The sequence below is a fragment of the Macrotis lagotis genome, chromosome 3 (assembly GCF_037893015.1).
Source record: "Macrotis lagotis isolate mMagLag1 chromosome 3, bilby.v1.9.chrom.fasta, whole genome shotgun sequence".
NCBI lineage: Eukaryota > Metazoa > Chordata > Mammalia > Peramelemorphia > Peramelidae > Macrotis > Macrotis lagotis.
This window is the reverse complement of record NC_133660.1, coordinates 203,254,298-203,264,373: the sequence shown is the minus strand read 5'-3', so window position 1 is coordinate 203,264,373 and position 10,076 is coordinate 203,254,298. Positions and strand designations below refer to the sequence as shown.

Here is a 10,076-nt window from a genome sequence, read left to right as displayed (position 1 = left end):
ATTTTGAAAACCGATTTTGAAAACTATATTTCAAAATAATTGCTTTCCTTTATAACTCTGTACATTATTTTATGCATTTAAAAATATTTTGAGAAGGGATCCATAGTCATATGATAGCCAAAGGGGTCATTGACACAAAGCAGGTTAAGGACCCCTATTCTAGAGAATATCCATTTGACTGGGTCGCAAACCTAGATTCAATATTAGTAATTCAGAAAGCCTCCTAATTCATGTCAAGCTTTTGATCCTCCAAGTATACCTAACCACCTAACCATTTCCCAGCTAAGTAACCCTCAAGGAAGTTAAGGAGATTATCAGAAAAACAATGATGAAACATTTTGGAGAAATAGTACATAATCCAAAGGTTCAGATCCTCAACTAAGAAAAGATTACAGAAAACACACAAGTACACATACACATATCGCTTTATTGGTTAAGTATGAATTCTAGCATCTAGACCAAATTCAGTTCAGGGCTTAGGGGAAAGGGGTGCGCAGAGGACAGACTTTCATGGTGGGGTACAGGCAGTCTGGAAGAATGAACATTCATCCCCAGAAAGTCCAGTCTTAGACTCAGTTGTATAACTGATCTTTCAACCTCTGGGAGGAAGACTAGATGGTAGGGGAGCTGGAATTATCAGACTAGATGAGTTCCAGGAGATAAGGTTGGCATCTGCATAGATGCTTTTGACTTGTAGTAGCAGATCATAAGGAGTTCCCAGAAAGTTGGCCATCAGGGGATGGATTATTTGTCAACAGCAATCAAATCAGGAAATAATCTCCTGAAGTGAGGAGGAGCAATTATCTTTACCAGTAGGGAGAGATGAGAAGCATCCTCACTCACAAAAGCATAGACTGCTTGCAATAGGGAAGAATCAAAGAAGTGGTTTAGGGGATAGAATTTTCAAAGAGGAAAACAATAGAATCATGGAATATCAACCCTGGCAGAGAATTTAGAAATAAAAAAATTATCTCTACCAGTAGGGAGAGATGAGAAGCATCCTCACTCACAAAAGCATAGACTGCTTGCAATAGGGAAGAATTAAAGAAGTGGTTTAGGGGATAGAATTTTCAAAGAGGAAAAAAATAGAATCATGGAATATCAACCCTGGTAGAGAATTTAGAAATAAAATCATCTAAACTCATAGTTTTGTAGATGTCTAAAAGGAGAATGCCAGAGAGTTCAACTGACCTACATAAAGTAACCTAACTCTAGCTATCTCTTGAAAAAAGTATCAAGTCGGAAGACTTCATCATAGGAATTTCTTCACAGACTTTTTTGCAAAAGCCATCCAAAAGTCATAATCCTGTTTCAAAACTCTAGTCACTAATTTGGATTAAGCAAATATGAGTTTAAATTCCAACTTTTTTCTAAATATTTATGAGATTGTGGGTATCTCTTCATATCAAGGCCTCAGTTTATTCATCTATAAAATGAAAGTGTCGGACAATACCTTCTGAATTTTCTTCCCATCTTAAAATTCTATGATTCTACAATCCATTAGAATTCAACATCATCACTGAGATCTGAGGAACTCAGCTTCACTAAGGAATTAGTGAAAAGGGAATTGTTTCTTCTACAAGTGTGTTCATTTCAAAGGGGAACAAGAAAAATGAAAGGAATTGAGGGATTTCCTCCAGCAATTCAATCTGGGTGGACATTGGGCAACAATTGGCCTTAAGACAGACCAGAAAATCAACCATCTAGTTAGACTAGACTTGCACAGCACAGAAAGAAAATGGTTTAAAAATGACTATTATCTTCTCTATGAAATGTTTCACTGTTTTATCTATTTTTCTATTCTAGAGCAAATTCTGGCTCAGCCCTTCCTGAGTTAAGCACCTTCGTGGCAGGAAAAATGAGAAAAAGTTTAATGCAGATCCCAGAATGACAAGGGAAAAGGAAGGAATGATGGAAAGTGCTTTTGTAACTAGATGCCAGTCTTAGGTTTAAGAGGGGGACTTCTGACCTCAGAAGGAGATGCAAGGCTGCTCAAAAATTTTGCTGCCTCACCAATTTTAGAGCACACTGCTGAGTTGTCTTCAATCTTGGATTCAGTTTAGTAGGGATCACGGACAATTTCTACTTCTCTTCATCTCTGCATGTTCCTGTAGATGGTCCTGCAATTGAAATATATTCTTTCCTCATTTGTAGCTCCTATTCTCTTTCTTCAAGACCCAGTTCAGGTATTTCTGCTAAGTGTGAAGCCTCAAGGTGAAAGTCATCCCTCCCTTCTCAAATTTACTTAATGGATTTTTGTTTAAATCATTGTTTTGAATCTAATGCATTCTTTCTTAGAGTATACTTTCTTGGGTACAGGTTGACTTTGCCTATTATATCATAAGCAGGAGGAGAGGCATCTCTATTGTTTTCATATTGGATCTCCTCTATACCTCAACGTTGCCTCTTTGGAGAATCATCTTCTTTCAAAGCTCAATTCAAATGTTACCTTCTATATGAGGCCTCTCCTGAACCTTCAAACTGGTGGAACCTCCACATCTCTAAACTACTTTGTTTCTATTTGTTATGAGGATGGATATATTCTCTATCACACACACACACACACACACACACACACAAACACACACACACACAAACCTGCTAAGTGTCACAGTGGATAGATTCTGGGCTGGGATTCAGGAAGACCTGAACATAAATTCAACCTCAGACACTTACTATCTGTGTAACACTAGGAGAATCACTTAAACTCCACTTTGCCTCAGTTTCCTCCGATAGAAATTGTCATATTTCCTATCTACCAAGGTTGTTGTGAGAATTAAATGGGGTAAAATTTGTAAAGCACAATATAATTTTGATGATGATTATGACAATGACAATGATGGCAACATTAGCAGTATGGAATGGTGGATAGTTAGCTGGCCTCCTAGAGAAGAACTGGATGGAAGTCCTGCCTCTGGCACAGAGAAGTCATACAATCCTGGAGGAGTCATGGAACCTCTTAGAATTCCAGACAACTTTCTAAAACTCTGCATCTCTGCTGAGTTGCATTAGCAGTTTTTTTTACCCAGGAATTACTAAAATCCAGGAAAATGACAGGCCCAAACCCTCTCCCTGTATTCTATATATTGTTTTCCCTAATAGAATACAAGCTCTTTGAGTGGGGAGAATATCTCATGTTTGTTTTAATACCAAAGGTTAACAACTTGTTGGGCTGATTTATGTCAGTCATGCCCAACACTTTGTAATCCCATTTAGGCTTTCCTTGGCAAGGATACTGAAGTGATTTGCCATGTCCTTCTCTAGTTCATTTTACAGATGAAGAAACTGAGGCAAATGGGATTAAGTGACTTATCCAGAGTCACACAGCTAGTATGTACCTGAGGCTGAATTTGAACTCAAATCTTCCTGAGTTTAGTCCTGGAGCTCTATCCACTGTACCACCTAAGTGCTCCTTTGGTACACTTTACCATTTACCTATTCAGACACTTGTGGTCACTTGTAGATAAATAGGTAACAAAAATGAGAAGTATGGTTATTTTCTAGGCATGGGTGAGAAGAATGTATGATCCTCGAGGGCAGGGACTGACTGTCTTCCCTTTCTTTGTATTCCCAGTTCCTGGGAAAGCATTTCAAAATGCTTATTGACAGATTTAATAGGATGGACCTGGAGGAAAAGAGCTTGGGAGGAAGAGAACTCTTCCTTAGTGAGGGTCTTTAAGGAAAGACTGGATGGTCAAGAGAAGTTTGTCGGAGTCCCTTACAACTATGAACTTTGAGGGAGAGGCTAAAGGTGAAGTATCTATGGGAGATATGTAGCCAAGTAGTGGTTTAACTTCCCATACCCTTAATTATAATTTGAATTGAAAACATTTATTGCTAACCAGTTCTACAGAAATTATATTAGGCTAAGAAATATTTACCTGATATATCCCCCAGATGCTAATGTTTACACCCCTACTTGTCTTGAATTTCCATAGTTTGCTTATAAACACACATATATATGTATGTGTATGTATGTATGTATGTATGTATGTATGTATGTATGTATATATACAAAGCTGTTTTCCCTGAATGTAAGTTCCTCAGGGCAGGGTTTATTCTATTTTTATATTTGGTACATAGTGGGCATTTCATAAATATTTTTTGTTCATTTGCTTTAATGTTACAGGAGGCAGTTTGTTATTTAGGAACAATGTAATCAATGGACAATTACCCATACAGTTTTGTAGAGAGGGTCTTATTACCTTATAATGTTGTTTCATTATTGCAAAATGCTGTTTCTTCAGACAACATTCTAAGAGTTATCCTTAGTGAGCTAGCCCAACAAAACACTTACAACCTGGCCCTAGCCTACCTTTCCTCTTCTTATTTATTTCCTCTTCTTTATACTTTTTTAATTCTCTTCTTCATTCTTTTCTCTTCATTATTCTTCTCTTATACAAAGATCCAGTCACTAAGATCCATTGACCTTTATGCTGTTTTTTTTTTCCCTTCTCCTCATCAATTTGTATTAAGGGACTTGTCCAGGGTCACACATCTGGTAGTCTGAGACTGAATTTAAACTTAGGTCCTCCTGTCTTCAGGGCTAATACACTGTCCACTTTGCCATGCAGCAACCCCATTCTTGCTCTTTCTTAAACAGGACCTGATATTCCATCTCTGAGTCTATTCATTGGGCTACTTAACTGCCCAGTAGGTGTCTAATAAATGCTGACAAACTAGAATTCAATTCTCTTACTAAAGTACAGTAGAATATACTATCTTTCCACACTATCTTTCCACTCTTCTTTTTTTTGGCACATATCACATTCACAGCTTACAGCAGTATTCCTCAATATTTCTTTTCTACTTTTCCCCTGTTCTCCAGTGGCTTCATTATTGAAAACATTTTTGTTAGTGTCAGAATCTCTGACCTAGTTTAAACTGGTTTTAACATTCCTTTTTTCTAATTCATTTTACAGATAAGGAAACAGAGGCAAAGAAAGATTATCTATGACTTATAGGCTTATATATGACTTATAGGAGAGCTTGAGGAGATCTTAGAAGCTACCTGGTCAAAGTATCTCCTTTTACAGATGAGGAAACTCAGGCTAAGGTTAAATCCAGGTTGTCCTAGCTAGTAAATATCAGAGGCAGAAAATAAAACCCTATCTTCTTGCATCCAAGCTCTTTAACCACTCTGCCATGTTGTCTTCCATGACTTGCCCATTCAAAGCTTGGCCTCCTAAAACCATAACCTCTCTATCTAGAGATCTGCTGGCTTTTGCTACAACTTGCTGCTCTTTCTGAATCTAGGCTATAGAATTATAAAGGAAGAACAATCCACTTTCTGAGCCACATGGGGTCTCTTGGCTATTGTGGAATCCCATCATTGAGCAGCTATCACTCTCATCTTTACTCTTAAGCAGCAAGGAATCTAAAGACTGAGTTTTAATCACCAGTCTGTTGTTGAGCTGCTTGTGGGAACTGTTTGAACTAGGTTAGAGGCCAGGAAAAAACCTTAATGTCTCTCTTCAATGCTTGCTGGGGTCTAACAGCAAAAAAAAATCAACAGCTCTAGCTGTGAGCTCATCCACCCAGAATACACTTGCCCCCCCCCCCCCCGCCCCTTGCCTCCAGGTGCAGCACCATCTCTTCTTTTTCTTAAAGGTTTAAACTTGCCACTTCAAAGTTTACCATGGATAAGAATTTTGCTGTTCTCATTGTTTGCAATGGCTCTGGAATGTGCAAAACTGGCTTTGCAGGAAACTATGCCCCTCAAGCGGTCTTCTGTTCCACTATTGATACCCTAGGCATCAGGGTATCATGGTGGGTATGAGTCAGAAAAACAGCAACACAGGAGATGACGTCCAGAGCAACAGTATTCTGACCCTGATGTACCTCACTGAACATGGTTTTGTCACCAACTGGCATGACATGGAGAAGATCTGGCATTGCACCTTCTACAATGAGCTCTGTGTGTCCCCTGAAGAGCATCCTATACTGCTCACAGAAACCCCCCAAAATCCCAAAGCCAACAGAGAAGAATAACTCAGATTATCAAACTCAGATAAGTTAGAGACATTCAATACCCAAATCATATACATTCCCATCCAGGTTGTGCTGGCCTTATATGCCTCTTGTATTGCCCTGTATGTCTACCACTGGTACTGTGATAGACTTCAGTGATGGTGTGATCCACACCATGTCCATCTATAAAAGTTATGTCCCTTTCATGCCATCTTCTATGCGGATTTGACTGGCCATGATTTTATGGATTACCTCATAATGATCTTGATCAAGAGAGGAGACAATTTCTCTAGCATAGCTTAGAGGCAAATTATTTGTGACACTGAGGAGAAGCTGGTGTCATTTCCCCCTTGACTTTGAGTGGGAGATGACCAGTACTACAACTACCTCATCTCTGGAAAAAAAACTATGTCAGATTATCATCATTGGCAAAAAAAGACTCCAAAGCCCAGAAGTTCTCTTCCAACCATCTCTCTTAGGTATGAAATCCTATGGAATCCATGAAACTACCTTTAACTCAACCATGAAGTGGGATGTTGACATCCATAAGGATCTGGATTGTCTAGCAATACCACCATGTACCCAAGCATTGCTGACAGGATACAGTTCTAGGACCCAACACAATGAAAAATAAGATCATTGCCCCATCTGAGAATAAATACTCTAGATTGATCATGGCATCTGTTTCCACCTTCCAGTAAATGTGTGGATCCACAAGCAAGAGTATGATGAATTTGGACCTTCCATTTTCCACCACAAGGTTTCTAACAGGTCATTGACTGTTTGTGGTTCATTTTTTGGTTGTTTGCTGGGTTGTTCTTTTTTGTTTGCTTTGTTTTGTCAAAGAGTGACTTGATAATTGCCCCCCAAAAAAGAGAGAGATGAGATGAGATTGGCATAGTATTATTTGTTGTTTGTTTTTGGCACTTGATTCAGGATTTTAAAATTGGAATGGTGACAGTGATGACCAGTCCAAGTATACTGGAGACAAACATCCCAAAAGTTTTAGCATATCTTTAGGACTCAACTATCCATTTTTAACAGTCATTTCAAGTATTGTATTTTAAATATTGTGGCAGAGAGTGAGTTGTCTCTGTGAAGGCTGTCCTGCTCTACAAGAACAAAGAAATTACTTAGCAAAAATCCAGATGGGGGTAGGGATAAGGATGGGAGGAAAGGTACTAGTATTGCTTTAATGTAATCCTTTTTAAAAAACCAACATTTTGTATCTTCTGTTTTAATTCTTGTTTCTCTTTTTTTTATAGTCATTCATAATGAATGACTTCCCAAATTCCCTCCCTGCCCCCACAAAGATGTGAATGAAGACTTTACAATCTTCCTATAACTTTTATGAGATTGGTGCCAGAATTTGGGGGGGAGGGGAAAAACTTACTTGTACAATGACTTAAGACCAATTCAAATAAAAAGTACATAAATTAAAGGGGGGGGGATCAACAGATCTGGTCCACCTCCCAAGAGCTCTGTTTGTATGGACTTGTGTGATGGTCACAGCTATGGCGAGGTAAAAACACAAGATAGGGCTTTTCCCAGGGTCACTGTTGGCCCTTGAGGTTCTCTAGCTCCTGATTTACTGGTAGTAGATTCAGGGATGGGAATTATCAATAGCACAATTATGCTTAGGATAGCAAAACTTTCTGTAGGTCTCAGTGATGTATAAACTATCTAGAGACATACATATACACATATATCTGCAAACAAATGTCTTCCATCAGTGTATTTATTCTCTGCCTGATTTCAACTTAAGGAACAAGATGCCCTCCCTAAAATAAGCTCATCACCATTACTAACTCAAGCTTTGATTGACTCACCTCCCTCAGTCTCTTCTCCCATCTCATTGGAGGTTTGGAGGGAGGAGTACCAAATTCCTTCCAATATCTATAGAGGGCAGAAACTGAATTTTGAGCTAAACCAACTGCATCTGCAAAGATTCCTGGTTTTAATTCCATGGAAGAAGATAATCCCTGCCCTCCCCCCCACCATTTTCTTCCCCCCTTTCTGTGTGCTCTCCTCTTAGACTGCAAAATCCTTGAGATCAGGGAAAATCTTTCTTTCTTTCTTTTTTCTTTTTTTCTAATTTAAGGCAATGGGGTTAAGTGACTTGCTCAAGGTCACACAGCTAAGCAATTAATAAGTGTCTGAAATCAGATTTGAACTCACGTCCTCCTGATTTCAGAGCCAGTGCTCTATCCATTGCACCACCTAGCTTCCCCTGAAATATCTTTCATTTTAATAAATGTATTTCCCAAAGTTTAATACAATGCCTCACATGTAGTAGGTAATTAATATATACGATTTAGATCTGTGTTTATAAATGCTAGTTTGTCTTTTCCCACTTAGGATGCTGAAGTTTTTGTCCCTAGTTCACCAAGGTCATCCTTTTCCTTTACAATACTCCTCAAATCCATCAAAAGCAAAAACCAGGTAATGAAGCTTCTCCACTTTTAGAAAAGATAGAGACACAAGGAAAGAAAGCAGTGGATAGTAAAAAGAGTACTATACTATTATTTTAGGATTTATAGCTGGACAAGATTTAAAAATCATTTAGTCCAACTCTTTCATTTTATATATTAGGAAACTGAGAGCCAGAGAGGTGAAGTGGCTTGCCAAAGGTCATAGTTCCATAAATGTGATTTGGAAGCCTCTCTAACTACAGATGTGGTGTGTTCTTTTTCCCTGTAGAATATAATAACCTCCTACAGGGAAGGAACTATCTCTTTTTTGTATTTGTATTCTTGCACTGTGCACATTCCACTATGCTTGCAATACAGTTGCTACTTATTAAATGCATATTGATTAATTGATTGATGTAGTTCTAATCCTAATTCTGCTACTAACTCATGGTGTTACTTTAGGTGAATCATCTGATCTCTCTAGATCTCATTTTTCTTATCAAAAGGCAAAGCAGTTGGACTAATTGTAATAATCTATGATTTGATACTTTAATATAATACTTTGATTTTCAGGATATGAATAACTTCAGTACAAAAGTAAATATACATGTCAAAATCCATGCATTAGCAATTCCTGAGGCAACCAATTTTGCAGAACCAACAAGGAGATTAAATCCTTCTAGAGTTAGTCATCAGTTCCATTGAGAATCTTAATTGGGAAGGTAAGAAGACACAAGGTTGTGTAGAGATCTAAAGGTCAAACTGGACCATTTATATTTGACTCTAGACATAAATAGAACCACTAGAGGAGAGAGTCATGATAGCAGAGTTTTAGGAACATCACTATGGCAGCTGTATAGAGAATGGATTGGAAAAAGAAGCTTAAGGCAGGGATAGCAAAGACAAGTCTGGTATCACTGTACAGATCAAAAGTGCCAGGATGTGGGTTGGAAGATAAATTGGATTGAAGTAACATCAAAAGTGTGGCTGATGAATGATTTCAATAGAAAACAAGCATGGAAATATTAATAGCAAGTAGGGTAGTAGTCTAATTCTACTTCCAGTACCTAGGGATTGAGGGACAGGGGATATATTACAATCAATTCTGGAACAGAAGAGGTGGAATACAGTGCCATTACTTATATTTTTTGGCAGCCTGACTGTTCTACTAACAATCTATCAATCTTTTTCATCTTTGGGCATTTTCTCTGACTATCTCCTATGCCCTCAGTCATCCCTATCTCTTGGCTTCCTTTAAATCTCAACCAAAATTCTATCTTCTATAGGAAGCCTTCCCCAATTCTTCTTAATTTTTGTGCCTTCCTCCAATTATTTCCTGCTTACCCTATACATACCATGCTTGTTGGTTGATTTTCTCCCCTGTAAGATTACCAAACAACTATTTTTGACTCTTTTTTTGCAACCCCAGAGCTTAGCAAAGTGTCTGAACCAGACTAGGTGCTTATTAAATTTTACTGACCAATTCAGGAAAAACCAGAATTTGGTAAATAAACATCACAAGAAGTCTAAACAAATAGATTAATATAATATATTATTAATTATTATTAATTATTTTAATAATAATTAATTAATAATTTAATAACAATGAATAATAATAATAGATTAATCAGAGAATCATGTGTCCTAGGAGTCATAGTGGGAAAAGTGGCATAGATGGAGTAGGACACTGACAAG

The 10,076-nt window shown here is 37.9% G+C and overlaps 1 pseudogene; it reads left to right on the top strand.

The window, feature by feature from the left end:
* The first annotated feature begins 5,638 nt into the window (after positions 1-5,638).
* On the top strand, positions 5,639-6,199 carry LOC141519300 (actin, cytoplasmic 2 pseudogene; annotated as a pseudogene).
* Positions 6,200-10,076: the final 3,877 nt, after the last annotated feature.